Here is an 18686-nt window from a genome sequence, read left to right on the forward strand (position 1 = left end):
CACAGCTTGGCCCCTTCTCTCGGGGAAGAAGATGAAAGGACATCTTCATCTTCCCGCCTCCTGTCCTCCCTGCACCAGCTTTAACCAAACCTCCCAGAGCTGGGAGGCTGTCCCCTGCTACATGCGCCCTGTGCCCCTTTGCTCTCCCACTTCCCCATTTCCCACTCCCTCCCGCCCATTTCCTGCTTCTGGGATCAAGAGCGCTGGCAGGACCAATTTCCTTTGCACTGCCTGGCCCACCTGTTGCCCCTGGACCTGGCCCCTCCAGTTAGCTCCCTCTGCACTGCCTTGACATTGCCCTTCCGCCACCAGGGCTCCCCCAGATTCCCGAAGCAGTTCTATCAGCCACGCTTCCTGGCTGGGGTAATGGAGGCCAGGAGGGCACCCTCTTCTCCTGTCTTCCTTCTCCTGGCTGTCCTGGCCCCTTGGAGGGCCTAGGAACCAGGCTCTGTGCAGGTCTGAGCACCTAAGCCATTCTCCGGGTCTGCCTCCCTCTCCCCAGCTATTGCTGAGGCCAGACGCCTCCTCCCCCCACTCCCTGCCCTCCCCTGCCTCAGCGATTAGTCTGTCCAGTGGCAGGGGACATGCCCAGATGGGTCACCACTCGCCTCACTACCTAGGAGCACCTTGTCCAAAAGCCACACAAGAACTCCATCTCCATTCATTCAGGGCCTTTCCCTGCTCTCTTCAACCTCTCTCCCTCTTCCTCTGGAACAACACCGACTTACTCCTCAAGGCCCTGCTGTGCTGCCACCTCCTCTGGGAGGCACCCCCTGACTCTCCCAGCTGCCCTCCCTGACTTTTCTTTGCATGTATTAGCAGGCAGCACTGTGACAACTTGTACATGGGTCCATTCCTGATAAGACTGTGGATACCTCAAAAGCATCTACTTTAACAAGCATTTGTTGAGTACCTACTGTGTGCCAGGTGTTAGTCTGGTTATCCAGAGATTCACTCATTCAGTAGGCATTTATTGGCAGGGATAGAATGGTGAGCAAAACAGACACAATTACACAATTCCTCTCTTCCTGAGGCTTACACTGTAGTAGGAGATACATACAGACAAGAGCTATCTCACAATGTGGAAAGTGGTGCGGTGGAAGGAAGGGAAGGGTCTCTGGAGCCTGGAAGAGGCCACCTAACCCAGGTTGGATGGTCAGGAAGGCTTCCTGGAAGAGGGATGAATGAGATTGATTCAGGTGAATGAGAGGTGTGGGCCTGAGGGACCTGGAAGCACGAGACAGTGTGACCAGCACGGCGACCCCGAGGAGGCAGGTGAGACAGGAGCCTTTGGTAGGCGCGGCACGTGGTGGAGATGAGAAACCAGTCCTGGGTCACCAGCTTTCTCCCAGGCTTTGCATGGTGTCTGGAGTCCATAGCAGGAGCCTGGTAACTTTCTTGACATTGAGTGGAATTCACCTAACAGACACTTGTCAAGCGCCATCCATGTGCAGGGTACTGGGGCTTGGGTTAGACAAAAAGATCTACAGGGATAACAGTAAAAAACAATAGCTAACATGTATTAAGGCGCTCACCTACTGGGTGCTGGGCGCCGGGCCAAGTGCATCCCAGTGTCATCTCATTCAGTTCTCACAGCAGCTCTGTGCGGAAGATTATGATGCTGCCCACAGCTCAGATGGAGGTCCTAAGGCTCAGAGAGGTGAGGTGAATTTCCCAAGGTTACTCTGGAGCCAATGTTTGAACACAGGCTTAAGTGCAACACAGTTGCCTCTTTGTCCCCAGACAAAGAGGACACTGGGCACACCAGGCTTGCAGACTGCCATCTCACCGGAAGGCTGGCGCCCAGCCCGGTGACTTGCCCTGTTCCCTCCCTGGAAGCCAGCCTTCCAAAGGAGCCCATTCCTGTCCTCCCCTCTCTTTCTTTCCTCTGCCCTCACAGCCCAGATACTTCATTTCCTCCCTGGCCTGTCCCCTCCCCGAAAAGAGAGAAAAAATGGAGAGAAAATGGATCTTTAAAGATACATGTATCCATCACTATTATTTACATTCTAATGTGAGTCTGTGGCTCAGCTCCAAAGGGGGAAATGTAAATCAGGTGGACACCGCTCCCGAAAGCCCTAAAGAGCTTGGCTCCCCCAAATTAGAATAGAAAATGCTCTTTTAAAATGCACCTTTAATATGTAAAAGCCCGCCGACCTAGGCTCTAAATAAACCAAACTTGAACCAGATGCCAAATAGAGTAGATGAAGGACAGGTACACAGAGGGTCCCGGGCTGGGGAATGAGGCCTAAACAGCTATTTATATTAATGCAAAGAAAGTTCAACATTCTTCCCCTTGATATATGCTGTGGTGGGAGGTGGTTTGGGTCCCACTAGCGAGAATAAAACGCAGAGCTCATGATGGGCAGGGTCACATGTGCGAGATAAAAAGCTCTGGGTGTAATATATGTCTGCACCGCGTACTCTCTGTAGGCTTGCGTTAGATCTGTGGATGACAACAAGAAAACACTTACTCAAGGTTAGACACCGCTCGCCTGGCTCCCAATCACAGCTCCCTGTCCTGAGGGACTGCAGCTGCCTCCAAATGGGCCCGGCAGAGCCCCAAGCTGGGCTCCTGGCTGCCCCCTCCCCCCCACCCTGGTTTTGAGCAGGTGGGTGGGCTCTGACTGGGGCTGGGGGTCCCCGGGCTGCTGGGCGGGCCAGGGAATGCCTGCGTGTGCGGCTAGAGGAGGAACGTGTGTCCTTCTCACTGCGGACACCCCCCACTGTCCAGATTCCCTGCAGACAGGCGCAGAGCGGCGGGTGGCTTATAAAGCAGGCCTCTGAGCCTATGGGAGGAGGGGCGCGCTAGTGCTTTCACAGGTGAGTCAAAGAATTCCGGGCCTCCTCTCTGCGTATGTCAGAATTCATTTATTCACTCATTTATTAATTTCAGCAGGCAACATTCCTTCACTCAACAGAGAATTCTTGAGAACCTGCTGCAGGACCCTAACGGAGGTGGGTGGGTAGAAGGAATGGGTTCTGGAGGATATGAAATGAGGACAATACTACACTTTGTTCCAAGGGATCAGCTAGGTATGATGTTTAGCCCAGTGTGGGGCATGTGGTAAGAGCTGTCATCGTGTATCTTAATAATTTTTTTACTGAAGTGTAGTTGTTCTTCTAAGGCCATGTGTTGGAGTGAAGGGGAAGGCCAAATGATGACCGTTATGCTGGCCCTTTCATGAGGGTCCAACAGACTGGAGAGGGCCAGGGCTACAGGCAGACGAGCTCCGATGGTCAGTACATGACCGAAGTATGTGCAAACTGCTATGAGGAGCACGGAGCAGGGTTAGTCAGGAAACCTTAAAAGACCAGGGAGTATTTGACCTGGGACTCCACAAAGCAGCACAAGCCAGGGGTCAGCTGCTTCTGTAATGGGAATGGTCGACTGCTGAGCAAGCAGGTCTTTCTGCTCCTGGGTGTGAGCCTTCTAGCTTGGTGCAGGCCTCGGTTGCTCTTTCGACGTGTCCCTCCTAGCTCTAAAACTGGGGGGCTACTTTCACAGGGGCCTCGTGACTTCCGGGAGTGGGCATGGGGGCTGATGGTGCAGAGGAAGGGAAAAGGGTCCCAGTCGGGGTCAGTCCTTCTCTATCCAGAATTCTGGCTTGGTTGTGCGCCTGGACCTGGGAGGTTGCCTCTCCGGGCTCCAGGCGCTTCCAGTAGACCTCGCTTCGTCAGTTAGAATCTACCTCTTTTGCTGTGGTTGGCAGAAAAGGGACGCTTGGGTGCAAGATGTAAAGGTGGCCTGCATTTAGAAGGTCCAAGCCTTAAGACTTAATTCCCAAAGCCCTGGAGGTACTGGCAGCCCGCTTACAAGGGCAATGATTGGAGGGGGTGGTCTGGGGGTGCAGGGCTCTCTGCCCCCCTTGGGTCTCCGGGAGCCCTGGGAGATGACTGCAAGGCCAACACGGATCCTTTCAGGGGCATTTTGCCAGCAAGGACCACACCTCGGTTCTTCGTTTTGCCTTCCACTCCCTCTTGCCTTCCAGTCCCTCTCCCTCGCTCCCTCAAACACCTCCAGATTGCTTCAGGGTTTGGCTCCCAGGAGTGTAACCGATGCCACAGATCACAGGGGTGGCAGGTCAGGCGAGAGACCAGACGCCACTGAGGTCCTTTACAGCAGAGATGGGCCTTGAGGGGCCAAGAGCTGGGTCCTGTGGGAGGGGCAGGGAAGGGAGGTTCTCTGTGTGCCCAGCTCCCTCCTGAGGGATCACGGGAAGGGCGAGGAGGAGCCCAGGCCCGTGACCTGTGGAGAGGAATAGGGAAAAGCAGAAAAAGATGGAGAAGGAAGAGAGAGGAGAAAATGGGGGGGAGAAGAGCAAGCAAGGAGAGGAGCAAAAAGAGGTTAAGAAGCAAAGGGGTGAAGAGGAGAGAGGAGGTGGAAGGAAGAAAAGAGAGGAAGGAGAATGGAAGGCTAAAGGAGAAGAAATAAAAGGGAGATAAAGAAGAGAGAGCATAGGAGAAAGAAGGAGGAGGAAGGGCGAAACAGAAAGAGGATCGTGGGCATGGTGGAAGATGAGCAAAGCAGGGAACGAAAAAGAAGAGCTGGAAGAGGAATTAAAGAGAGAAGATGAGCGCAAAGGAGAAGGAAGAGGCCGAAGAAAAGGAGACGAGAAAGAAAATGGAAGCTGGAAGAAGGAGGAGGAGGAAGACAGTAGTGGGAGAGAGAAGGGAGGAGCTTTGGAGGCGCCGGAGCCACCCAGAGCTTTCCCTGCCCTGGGAGCGGAAACGCAGGGTCCCGGCTGCTGCTGGGGGAGCCCGGGCAGGCCCGGCCCTCCCGCGCCATAAAGGCGAGCACAGTAGGCCGCTAGGAAGATCTATTGGGCCCCGCAGTGCCATTGTCTTCAGAAGGAATTAAAAACAAATTGCTGAGGGCCAGCACATAATTTAAAGACTCACGGCAATTTTATGACTTGCTAATGTTCCTAATTACATGCCCGTGAAAGGCTTAATTAATTGGGGGATGTAGCAAAAAGTGGAGCCTGTGTTTGTTATCATGGTTCCACTGCATTGATTTTAGTGCCTATGGAGAATTTAGGGCCTCTTTATTTGCACAAAGAAAATGCAAGTCTCTCGAAAAAATGCACATTAAGATCAACCCCTCGCTGCTATCTAATATACTTTCCTCTACTTAACCAAAGCGCTTGTAATCATATTTTGTAAATGTTGGTGCCGTTAATTGCATTGTGAGGGAAAATAGGTTCCACTCGGCTGGTCATGGAGAATTTTATAAAGTTCGTTCCCGGTGCCCCATTCCAGGGGACTCCTCCCAGGGAACTTGTAGAGAAGTTGGGATGCCCATCCCCGGAAGTTGGCATGGCTGCCTGGCGGTTCCCCGCTCCTGTCCTCGTCGCTGGCTCCTGCTTGCCTGCCACTATCCCTCGCTGCCCGGGCCCTGATGGAGAGCACAGGACAGTGGCGCCTGGGTGGAGGTGGGAGTGAGGGCAAGGGCACGGGGAAGGCCCCGCCTGGGCATGTGTCTCGATCTCTGCCTGCTTTGCCACCTCTCCTCTCGAGAGCACTGGAACAGAAGACTGGCTTCCAGGTGGGCCCAGCCTCCCCTCACCTGTCAGGCCTTGGGTAAGGCACGTAGCCTCAGTTTCGTTATCTGTGAAATGGGGTAACCATCCTTTTCCTGCTGACATCGGAAGATTGCTGGGATGGTCAAACAGGGACACAAGTGAAAGAGGCCTGGATCTAGGGCTGGTGGTTATTTTTTCATTAGCCACAGACTCTCTTCTTCCTTAGGAGACCACAGGCAAGTTCTCCTTTCAGCTGGGGGCTCTCTGAGAGAGAGGTGCAATCACCTCCCATCTGCCTTGCTGTATGGGCCACGCACAAGGAGGTTCTGCTGCAGATGGGGCGGGGGTTGGGGGACAGAGGAGAGGAGCAGCTCAAGTCACCTCCTCTGAAATTGCTCCTGATGCCGTCCCCTCCCCCAGAACAGGCAGTGGCCCCTTCTGTGCTCCTCAGGCCTGGGTTTCCCCTGGCTCCAGTCAGTGTCTGTTTATGGCCAACTCCTCTAGGGCAAGGACTGTGCCTCTCAGCGATCTCTCCCCACTGCTTACATAGTACCTGGCACATAGGAGACGCTCAGTAACATTTTACTGAACGAATGAAGGAGTCATTAGTTTGGGCAATGGGACTGGGACTGGGAGATGAGCACCCTGATCAACAGCCTCTCTGCCTCCCTCTTTGCCCCTGCCCCCCATCTCACACACATACTTCCCCAGGACCCTTCTCTGGGTGAGGAGGGTCTTTTGAGGTTGATGAGAGTTGGAATCTCAGCCCCAAACCTGTACTCTGTCTCCATGCTTTCCCCACACGGTGCCTGGCATGTTTTATTAATGCAAATCAGATCATGTCAAGCTCTTGCTCAAAGCCCTGAAAGCCTCCCATTGTACTTGGAATAAAAGCCAAGGTTCTCACCAGGGCCTACAGGGCTGCTTGCCATGATCCCATCATTGGGCCTCTTCCTGTCTCTCTCACTTCATCCTGGACCAAACTCCCTCAAGATCATCCCAGCCAACACACTGGCCTTTTTCTATTCCTCAATAGGCCAAGTTCAGTCCTGCCTTGGGGCTTTTGCACTTGCTTTCTCTGCCCGAGATGCTCTTCTCCATATTTTTGCAAGACTAACTTCCTCTCCCTCAAATCCTATCTCAACTATCTTTTCCTCAAAAAGCTCTTCCCTGACCATCCAGTCAATGTTGTCTTCTTTGGTCACTTAATTCCCTCTTTAAGCTCTTTAAACATATTAAATACGCACGTTTTTGTTGTTGTTCTCTATTTGATGATCCATGATATGAAATTCACAGGGACCCAAATCTGGTTATTTATTGTTTTGGCAGACTCTCACTCATGGTAGCTTATTTCCTTGTGTGATGTGCAGTTTTGGAATGTGGGTTCATGCTTGAAAAGGCTTTATTTATGAGAAACCTGAGAGGCCTGGGTTGGAGGTATATTCCTCCAGAGGGAATTTGTATTGTCCCTATCTTAAGGCTGATACCAACTCAGGTGCATTTTAGTTAATTTATTGGATTTTTCTGCCTCATATTGGTGGTGTATATTAGCATCCCAACCCAAAGTAGGCAGGCCTGTGGCTATGGAATTCTTAGGAGAGAGAGGCTTTTGAATTTTCGCTTAGAGTCCAGGTGAAGACACGAACAGCCAAGTTTCTCTGTTGATTTCCTTTGGGTAGCTAGATTTTTTTTTTTCCTAGTTCATCCTTTCACTGAGGATGAAGTTTTTCAAGGGCCTTGGTTATGTGTGTGTGTGGCGGGGGGATGGCAGGGGCATGGGAATTTCAATTCCATTTCCTTACTTTGCCTCCTGCCCTTTTAAGGCCTTTAAAACTCAAAGTTCCATGTTGCCAAAATTGGCAGCAGAAGCTTCGGCCTTGTTTCACCATTCTGGTTTCCAAGGCCTTCTTTGGTTTTGATCACTGAGATTTCTCTTACCTGTTTGGCAACTCAATCATATCTGTAATAGGATGTATGTTATATTCTACCCAGCATTTCTAGATGTTTTACACTGGAAAGTTTTTTCAGGGTTTCCAGTTCATCTTACAGTAAAGAATGGGAGTGCATTCTCAAGCACATTACCTACTTTTATTCTCTTCATAGCATGTGCCATTATTTGAAATAATCATAATCATATGTTTACTTGTTTATGGCCTGTTTACTCCAACTGAATGAAAGTTCCGTGAGGGAGGAACCTTGCCTGCCTCCCTCACTGCTGTCCTTAGCACCTAGAGCAGTGCCTGGCTCATACAAGGTGTTTGAGGAGTACTTGTTGAATGACTAAATAAGTCAGAGCCAGGTTTAAATCCGAGTTTAACAACTCAGGAAATTTACCTGGCTTCTCTGAAGTCACTTCCCTCATTTATAAAATGGGAATAGTAATTTTTATCTTATGAGAGTTTTGTGAAGACCAAATGAGATGTTATTTGTCAAGCTCCTCCTGGATGCAGTGGCTTGACACTCAATAAATGGTAGCCATTGTGACTGAGGACTTCCTGGTCCCATGCCACCCTGTCACATCCACCTTCCATGAAACTACAGTTCTTCCTGCTCCCTGGGCTCTGCAGCCTGGAAAGTGTGGCTCTGCCCCTCCAATCTCTGTGCAGGAGCTGAGCAGCTCTGTCTGAGCTCAAAAACACAAGAGACAACCCACCTCCCCTCCAAGCCAGAGCAGGCCTGCAGGGCTCCTGTGATGCTCACAGTCCCTCCTTCCTGCCTCAAGAAATGGCCTTTGGTTGAGGGCAGGGTGGGACACAGGAGGTGAAAGAAAGGGGCTTTTCCGTGTGCAGTCACGGGAAGAAAGTCTGGGAGGAGGGGCCTGAGTAGAAGGGCAGGAGAGGTGTGGAGGGTGACACTGCCAGGGGATTACGCAGCAGCTGCACTCCACTTGGAGGCATGGATTGCAGCGTTCCAGTCCTGGTTCTGCCACTTACTCTGATGGTCTTGGGCAAGCTACTTTACCACTCTGTGCCTCAGTTTCCCCATCTATAATAAAGGGACGATGATAATGCCTACTTCACAGAGCTGTTGTGGGGATAAAGACGTTAATGCAAGTAAAGCACTTCAAAATGAGCCTGAGATTTGTGTGCTAATTAATATTACATCTATTTTGTTTGCCATTGACTTTCCAGCATCTTGCATAGTGCCTGACACATAGCAGGCACTCAATAAATGTTTCTTGAATGACTGGATGGATGGGTGAGTGGATGGACAGATGGATGGACAGCCAGGCTGAGGGGCAGGGGCAATATGTACCTCAGAGGTGCCTTATTAATTTTTCTGGCAATCCTAATAGAATTAAGGGAGACCCTGCCATATCCTGGCATCCTAGAATGCTGGGACTGGAGTGTGGTACCCACGCTGCCAGATAAGGGTGTCAAAATCACCAGGGTATTTTGCAGATGTCTGCACTCCCTTCCCTTATTTTTTTATTTTATTTTTTAAGTATCTTTTTTTAAAGTTAATAGATCACACAAAACGTTACAGTAAAAAACATGAGGTTCCCATATACTCCACTCCCCACCCACACCAAATTTTTTAATTGTATTTTTTTGAAGATACATAGATCACCAAAAAATGTTACATTAAAAAATATGGGGAAACGGACTTTGGCCCAGTGGTTAGGGCGTCCGTCTACCACATGGGAGGCCCACGGTTCAAACCCCGGGCCTCCTTGACCCGTGTGGAGCTGACCCATGGTGCAGTGCTGATGCGCGCAAGGAGTGCCCTGCCATGTAGGGGTGTTCCCCCGTGTAGGGGAGCCCCACGCGCAAGGAGTGCGTCCCGGAAGGAGAGCCGCCCAGCACAAAAGAAAGTGCAGCCTGCCCAGGAATGGTGCTGCACACACGGAGAGCTGACACAGCAAGATGATGCAACAAAAAGAAACAGAGATTCCCGTGCCGCTGACAACAACAGAAGCAGACAAAGAAGATGCAACAAAGAGACACAGAGAACAGACAACCTGGATGCGGGAGGGGGGAAAGGGAGAGAAATAAATCAATAAATAAATCTTAAAAAAAAAAAATGAGGTTCCCATATACCCCACACCCCACCCACACCCTACTCCTTCCACATCACAGCCTCTTTCATCCCTGTGGCACATTCACTGCATTTGGTGAATACATTTTGGAGCACTGCTGCACCACATGGATAATAGTTCACATTGTAGTTACACTCTCCCCCAGTACATTCAGTGGGTTATGGCAGAATATATAATGTCCAGCATCTGTCCCTGCAATATCATTTAGGACAACTCCAAATCCTGAAATGCCCCACATCTCATTTCCTCTTCCCTTTCCCTGCCCTCAGCAACTACCATAGCCACTTTCTCCACGTCAATGCTACAATTTCTTCCATTACTAGTCACAATAGTTCCATAGTAGAATATCAGTAAGTCTACTCTAATCCATGTTTTATTCCTCCATCCTGTGGGCCCTGGGATAGTCATGTCCACTCCACCTCTACATCAAGAGGGGGCTTAGATCCCACATGGATGATGGATGCAATTCTCCTGCTTGCCCTTGTAGACATTCAGTTCCCTGCTGTGGTGGTTGACTCTTTACCTCCCTGTTAGCTGACCTGGGTAAGTCCAACGAACCAGAGGGTAGGAGTTGCAACTCTGCTGAGGGTCTTGGCCCAGCTGGCACATGGACAATCCAGAGATTCAAGTCTCCTGAGTGTACACCTAGCACCAACCACAGGTTCAATAAAAGTGACAGAAGAGGTGTGTGTAGAAAGGTCACATCTGAGTCCAACTCCATCACACTCAGGAACACAAATTCCGAAGTAGAGCCCACTGGCAAGGCACTGAACTCCAGAGCCCTCTGCCATGACCATAGAACCTGTGGGTCTCCGTAGCCCTTCCCTTCCTTCCCTTATAAGAGAGACTCTGCCCACCTTGGGTGGGTGTGGAGGCTGCAAGCATGGATTTTGATAGCTCTGCCTGGCTGACCATCGCCGATTTAATCCTCAGGCTCATACTGCAGATGAAGAAGCTGAGACTCAGAGAGACAGCGATTTGCTCAAGGTCACATAGGGAGTTGTGAAGGGTTGGGACCAAAACTCGGGTCTCCTAAGCCCTGGTCTTGTGCCTTAATACTACCAGTCTGCTTTCCTGCACACTGTACACCCTTTTCCCCTGGCTGAAGCGACTCAATTATTTGGAACCTTTTTTTTGGCGGGGGGGCTGTGTAATAAGGGTGCAGGGGTGACACAAGGAACCCATGAGCAGGAATGCAGCTGGACTGGGGAGGGGAGGGGCTGGGAGAACCTTCTCTCCATGTCTATTGCCTCTTAAATTGCCTTCACCATTCAGAGATGCTTGTGCCCATTCTTATTTTTTAAATAATATTTTAAAATTATGAGATATTTCTCACACAGAGAAAACTATAAACAATAATATAATGAACACCAATGTATCTTCTGCCTAGCTTTGTTAAATCTTAACGTTTTGCTGTATTTGCTTCAGATATATATATATATATATATATAAGGAATTAAACATTATAGATGCAATGGAAGCTTCCTTCGTGTTCCTTCTCAGTCTAATTCTTCTCCCTCCCTTCTGGGAGGTAACTACCCTCCTGAATTTAGGGTTTTCTATCCATGCAAGTTTTAACTACAGATTATAAATACATAAATTAATATATAGTATAGGTTTGAATGCTTCTAAACTTTATATAAATGGCAACCTGCACGTAAACTTCTGAGGTTTGCATGCTTTGTTCAGTGCTTTTGGATTTATCCTTGTTGCTACATGTAGCTCTGTGCCATATTCATTGAATAAAGGAATATGCCTAAATTTACCCTTCATTTGTTGTTAGGCTGCAATAAGCATCCTTGCTCATATCTCCTCATGCACACATCCAGTGTTTTCTCTGGGGCACATAACCAGGAATGGAATTGCCGGATGACAGGTCTATCAGTTATCTGTTGCTGCATCTAAACCACCCCAAACAGCATCCTATTCATTTGTTCACAATACTGTGGGTTACGAATTCAGGCAGGGCACAGTAGGTGTAGCTCATCTCTGTTTTACAATGTCTTGGTTGGCTTGAACAGCCGGGGGCTGGCTGGGACAGATCAGCTGGGGTTCTCGGTGGGGGGTCTTGGTTCTGGCTGTCAGATGGGTTCCTCAGTTTCCCTCCACATGGCCTGCCCAAGTGGTAACTTGGGCTTTCTCACAGATAGTGGTCTTGGGGTTCCAAGAAGGAGTGTCCCAGAGAACAAACCGTATTTTGCAAGTGCTTATTCAGCCTCTGCTGGGCTCAGTCTTGCTAATGACCCATTGGTCAGTGCTAGTCACGTGGCCAGGTCTGAAGTCAATATGGGCGGGAACTGCAGTATACAAGGGAGGGCCACTGTGAGGTGTGATTCACTGGGGACCGTGACAGGGTTGTGAGCTCTTGCCAGACGATTCCAAACAGATATCAGTGCTTGAGAAGCTTCCAGCACCCTGCAGAATTTCTTCTACATCCACACCAGCACAGGGATATTACCAGACTTTTCATTTTGGCCAGTCTAATGACTGTGAAATGATGCCACAGTGTTGTTTTACTTGCATCTTCCTGATTACTAGGGGAGTTGATCCTCTTTTCCTATGTTTAGTGACCATTTATTTGGGTTCTCTCTTCTGCAAATTGCCTATTTCTATCTTTTTAAAATTAGTAGTTGCTTGTCTAATCTGACTGTGGAGGAGGCGCTGTCTCACCCTCAACTGCCTGGAATAGAAGGCTGTTCCTAGGGACCCTGGGGCCAAACCTGAAGTGACTCGAAATGGCCTTAGCATCTGTCCTACCTTTCAGGTGTCTCTGGCAGCGCTAGGAGGCAGATGGGGAGACCCGGGGCTCACATGGCCCACAGCAGTTTGGTTTCTCCTTGCTTTCTCCCTTCCCTCCTCATCACCTCAGATGGGCCTTGGCCTCCTCTGGCAGACAGGGCAACAATGACCCTCCTGGGGAACCTGGACAAGGGTCAGGACAGGACAAGGTGGAGGAGACTGCCAGGGGCAGCCTTAGGCCTGCTGAACCTATGTGCCTCCTATGCACTGGACACTGATCCTGAACCTAGCCTGCATTTGCTACCTCTGTGCCTTTGCTCAGGCTGATTCCATTGCCCGGATGCTCCTCTTTGCTCACCTCGCCCATGTGAATCCTCCGAGGCCTACTCAAAAGCCCCCTCCATGAAACTCCCCAAGGGGCCCTCCCATCCCCGTACTGGATGCAATCTATCCCCTTCTGTCACCCAGCAGAATTTTCTTTGTACAATTTGTCACTTTTTACAGCCCTAAATTTCAGTTCTAGATGGACGGGATTACTCAACAGACAGACTTAGTGGTTTGGGATGTCCCTAAAATAAAAACAAAACTCAGACCCAAAAGTTCAGCTTTGATGAATGAGTATTTTGCAAGCAGAAAATCTAGAAAGGTGTGATATTAATTTCACAGAGAGCTCTGAGCTGTCCAATAGGATAGTCACTAGCCACGTGTGGCTATTTAAATGTAAATTTAAATTAATTTAAGGTAAGTTAATTTCTAGGGCTTAATAGCCACACATGGCTAGTGATTAGCACATTGGACCATGCCATTCTATGGACATTCTATTGGATGGTGCAGGTTTTTACAAGTTCTATATTTTACAGCTTACTGGTTCTTTTTCTTTTTTGAAACACCTGTGCTGGGGGAGAAGCCAAAATCTCTTAATTGTTTAGGCTTCTAAAGGCCTAAATATTGCCTGGGTGGCAGCCCAGCTCAGTCACACAGCATGCGACCTTAAGAAAGTCATCCTCCTGCTCTGGGCCTCAGCTTGCTCATCTGTAAAACGAGGGCTCTGACGTTCTGAGCCCAGGCTCTGAGTGGTGAGCAAGCCCCAAGGGCTCCTCTAACTCAGAGTTCCGTGCAGTACACGTTGGATGCAGTGGCAGCTTGACGGGGCAGGTGAGCCTGCTCATACGGATGTGTGATCGCCACACTGTGCCCACTCCACCTTCCTCCCCTGCCCCAGGCGAGCAGCTCAGCTTGACTGTTTTACCCAACGGCTTCATTTGAATAAGGGAGGATGCAACTTAGGAAGGTTAAAAAGTGCTGTTTTAGGTCAGGGGTCGGCAAATTACAGCCCGCAGACCAATTTGACCTCCCACCTGTTTTTCGTGCGACCCACAGTCTGAGAATGGGTTTTACACTTTTTAATGGTTGGAAAAAAACAAGAAGAAGAATATTTTGTGGCACATGGCAAGGTGGGGGGTGCTGGTGTAGAAGCACCCTTCCGGCTCTGGTCTCTGACGCGGTCTGGTTCCACCTCTGGGAACAGCTATTTGCGTCCTGGCAGGAAGGAAAGAGGAGGCGGAAGTGGAGGAGGAGATCATTAATGGCTCCCAAATTCTTGCCTTTGATCAGGCCTCTGGAGAGGTGAGGGGCCAGGAGTTGAGGCGGTGAGAGGAAGAGAAAAGCCAGGGGGCCAGGTAAATGGGGGAGAGAGAAAAAGGGGAGGGGGGTAAAGGGGGGAGAAATAGGGGGAGAGAGGCTGCCGGCCTAGGCGGGACAGGGTGGAGGTGGGGGGGCCGGGGGCAGAGGACGCCTGCCCCTCCCACAGTCCCTCTTCACCTGGGCAGGCGCTGAGGCCCTGCCTCTACCCTCTACCGCTCTGGGGAGTCCACAGGTGACACGGGGTGCTCCTTCCCACTCCCACAACTGGCTCCAGCCCTTGCTGCTCAAGATACAAAGGCAGGGGGTGCTGGTGAGCCCAGAGGAGAAGGAAAACTGGGTTCCCCGGAAGAGCCCAGGTGTCCAGCCTGCCTGTGGAGGTGGGGGAGCAGGAAGGCGGCCCCTGAAACGGTGCACTTTGAAACAAGAAGGGGCAGGTTTTTATGAGGCGTCGACTTTGGGGGCTGAACCATGCGTTGGCGCCTGGGGATGGGAAACAGTCTTCCTTCTTTGGGAAGGGGGTAGAATATCGAGGGAGGAAAGAGCTCTGATTAAGGATCAGAAGGTTTCCAATCCTGACTCCTTGGACAAAATTTATTCACTCCCTCAGAGCCTCACTTTCCTCCTCGGTAAAATGGGAACCAGGACAAAACAGCAACTGTGAGGGAGAAGTGAGGCCACCTGACCCATGGTAGATGATTATACACACTTGGGGGTGTAGCCTGAGCTTGAACCCCTGTGGGGGACTCAGAGCACGCCCCCTGCCCAAGGTGACCCCTGCCACTCCCACAACCGGCTCCGGGGGCGAGAGCCGGGCCCTTTGATCCTGCAGGTCTGACGGGCAGCAGCAGTGGTGGAGGGATGGGTGGGGGGAGCTGGGGAGGGGGCACTGGCGTCTGGGCCCGCTTGGCACAGACCCAGGAGTCCAGGTTTCAAAGGTGAGCTTCAAAGGCCAGGCTGTGCTAATGGAGCTTCTTTTGTACCTGCTCAAGGAAGGAAAACAAGGCAGTCGCCGCCCCCTCCCCTCCCGCCCCAGGATGGCGGGTCAGATCCCAGGAGATACTCCCCACCCCCCTTCATGCCCCAATACAGTTAGTTTGATCTCTCCATCTGCAGGAGTTGGGTCTCATCAAAGCCGTGATGAAGGAGCCGATTGCGGCAGGTCCTGCCCCCTCACGGGTGGCTCAGGCTGCACTGGGCAGGGGTGGGGGCTGGTGGTCTCCCCAGTAACGGCGGGGGGTGGGAACCCGGAGGTTCGGGTGACATGGGGAGAGGGTGGGGAATAGGGGAAGGAAGGGAGGCCAGGAACTGCCTCTTTAATGTGGGGGGGTGGGGGTGGGCAGCGGCAGCGAAGCAGAGCAGCAGGGAGAGGGTTGAGAACCAGGAAATTGACTGGGGGTGGCGGCAGCAAGGTGCCTGCTGGATCCTGCGGGCAGGGGAGGCTGGAGGGTGCCCCCACCCTCTCCCCTCCTGTCACCAGCCCTGAGAGGGCCTGCCTGCCTCTCCCTTCACTGGTTAGACCGCCCCCTGTCCTGCACCCCAGGGGCCTGGCCGTGCCAGCGTCCTGGTGACCCCAGGGCAGCTCAGTGCCGGCATCTCAGTGACCTCACAGGTGCCCTGGCCAGGCCCCAGCGGGGGAGAGGGGTGAGGGGAAGGTGAGCACCGGCCCCTCCTCAGGGGGGGCCAGAACCACTCCTGTGGAACAGGGCAGGGCAGGAGGCGGCTGGGAGATGAATGGAGTGCTTTCTCTCCTGTCAGGTCACCCACACCTCAGCTCCTGGGGCCTCGTCCCTGTGGGTAAACCCTGCCCCGAGAAGAAAAGCCTGCCCCTGCCTGGTCTGCCTCCAGCCCTCCCAGAAGGAGAAGTTTCAAAGGTGCTCCAGAGATCTCTGGGGACTGATTTTCCAAGCTTAGGTTTCTAAGTGGAGCATCCCCTGCCCCTCCCAGGAATTAGCTCAAGTGTGAACTCACTCATTCGTTCGTGCATTCATGCACTCATTTAGTCATTCATTAAATCAGCAACATTTTATTGAATGCCAGGCATCGGTACAAGAAGTCTGTCCTTTCGGCATTAGCATCCCTATTTTACAGGTGGGGAAATTAAGAGCCAGGGAGGTTAGGTAACTTGCCCAGGACCACACAGCTACTGAGGGCAGAAGGCTCTGCACCAGGTTTTACCAATCCTGGCACCTGGCGAGTGGGCGGGGGAGGGAAGGGGGCCCTTCTCCCTACACCTGAGGTGGGGAGACCTGTAATTGCACCCGTTGGGCTGCCTGGCACGTTCTAGTCTTGGCTCTGCTGGGGACCCCTGCGTTGTCCCTTCTCCTGGGAGACGGCAATGTTGTTATTATTATCGGGGCCACCGCTCTTCTTCAGTGAAGCGGGGGGAGTGGATCGGCTTAGCGGTTCTTTTGACTCCAGTTGCACATTAGTCAGTATTTAATAAACACTGATGCCTGCTCCCCTCCCCACCCACCCCAATCCTGAGAGACCCTGAGTTACTTGGCCTGGGCTGGGCACAGGTACCAGTCTTTTTTTTGAAGCTCCCCTGGTGATTTAAGTGAGCAGGCAGGACCGACACCCCCTTGGACTGGCTGGTGCCTAATTCTGTGAGGCCATGGGTGGGAGTCCAGCCCTCAGCCAGGCTTGGGGACTGCGGGCATGCCCTCTGGGTCTATCCTGGGGTGGCTCCACTGGGAAGATAGTGAGAGCTGTCTCTGTAAGGAGATGGTGTGCTGGGAGCCAGCCAAGGGCCGGCCTGCTGGGGGACTGTCAGGGGGAGTGCCCAGTGGGCCAGGTGGCCGTGGAAGGCCAGGGAGGAGCAGGTGCCTAGAGGGAGCCTGGGCAGGCAAACCTCCAAAGGGAGGTGGGCGGGGGGAGGCTTCTTGGGGCCTGGGGTGGGGAGCAGAGGGGTGAGGCCCTCCCTTTTCTGGAGAGAAGCAGCTCTTGGGCCCCTTTGGGGTCAGCTCTGGGAGCGCAGGGCCTGGAGGGCAGGGACAGGCCCTGAGAAGCGTGGTTCCGCCGGGGAAGGTGACCCAGCGCCCTTGGCTGCCCGCCCTGCGGTGCTGTACGCTGCACGTGGCGTTCTTACACTCGCTCTCCATGTGGGAGGGAGGGAACTAGGGGCACCTTGACCCTGCTTCCAGAAAGGTCTGCTGACAGGGACAAACTTCCCTGCCCCCACCCTCTCCGGCCGTGGCTGGCAGGTGCCCTGAAGAGTTATGGGCAGGGCCTTTTCCTTCCCTCCTTGCCCTCTGAGTCCATGGCCTACACTGCCAGGCCTCAGCTACCCCAGAGTCTGGGGGAGCGGCTCAGAACGTGGTTGCCCAGGGCAGGGGGAAGAGGGGCCTTGGCGACCTGCGCCTCTCCTTCCTCCACTTACCTTTCAGCTGAAGAAATGCAGATTCTGAGCTTGGGTGGAGCCTGACACTCTGCATTTCTAACACTCTCCCAGGTGCTGCTGCTGCTGGTTCCCAGACCATGCTTTGAGCTCCAAAGAGCTCAAATGTCCCCCCCATGGCTGTTCTCTGGTGGACCAGGAGGCAGCTGGCACTCACCAAGGCAGGGCCAGGCTGGGCGGACAGCCGCCAGCTCCCAGGACCCCTAACATACAAGTGGTCCTCTCCAGCTTGGCACGTGGCACCATTGACGGATCCGTGCCCAGAACAGGGAAAACATAAAATCTCATTTCAAGCCCCAATGATGGTTTGGTTCAGCTGTCCTAGCTTTTTAGGAACTTAATTCCATGTATTTTTCTTAAATGCAAGGCTGCGAGGCATCTGTTTAAAATGATGCCTTTTCCCCTCTACATTTGAGTAGAGACAGGCAAAGGCAGACAAATACTTTTCCCTCCCTTTCAGGAAGCTCTGGTTCTCTGTCTCTGCAGGTTCTGTTTCAGTGTCTGCCAGTGTTGGCTTCTCCTACCTCGGTTTCTGTCCTTTCCTTGAAATGGTGCAGGGCTTTGCGTCTGTACAGAACTGAGTTTGAGCTCTTCTGTCACAATTGATTAGCTCTGTGACTCTGGACTAGTCTCTTAACCTCTCTCAGCCTCAATTTCTTCATCTATAAAATAGATTCATTATTGGGCACTTCATTGAGCATTTGTGAATTTTCCTATATGACATCGTACACATTAAAGTGCTTTGTAAACTGGAAAGGATTGCCACAGGTATGGGATCACTGAAGGGCAGTGGATAAAAGTACAGGTGCTGGAGCTGAAGGTCTGGTTCAGAATCTCAACCTCACCAGTTGTGAGTTGTGTGGCCTTGAGTAAGTTACCGAACTGCTCTGAACCTGTTTTTCCATTCATAAGAGGAGAGTAATAATATTATTTATACCAGGGTATGTTGAGGATTAAGCAAGATGATGTGTGGATACTGCGCAGCACCCAGCCTGATACAGAGTCAGACCCACACACATTTACCAGATTGGGCTCATAGTGTTTTCCTGATTTTTCTCTCCTAATGACATGTTAAGTATTGTTGCTGGCTACATAACAGTCCATCAGGGGAATGCGTGGATTTTAGTGGACTAAATCCCCTTACTATTGGTCATTTTGATTGCTGGGCTCAGGATCTGGATAAAGGTTGTCAAAGAAAAGAGAGTTCAAGAACCATTTCCTTTCCCTCATTTTCAGCCACGGGGATGAAGGCCACCTCCCCGGCTGAGGAGCCCCTCATCCTGGGCCTCGACTGCTGACCGCCTAAGTCTTAGCATCCCTGCCAGTTTAGGGAGCATGGAAT

Source organism: Dasypus novemcinctus, chromosome 21 (assembly GCF_030445035.2).
Source record: "Dasypus novemcinctus isolate mDasNov1 chromosome 21, mDasNov1.1.hap2, whole genome shotgun sequence".
Classification (NCBI taxonomy): domain Eukaryota; kingdom Metazoa; phylum Chordata; class Mammalia; order Cingulata; family Dasypodidae; genus Dasypus; species Dasypus novemcinctus.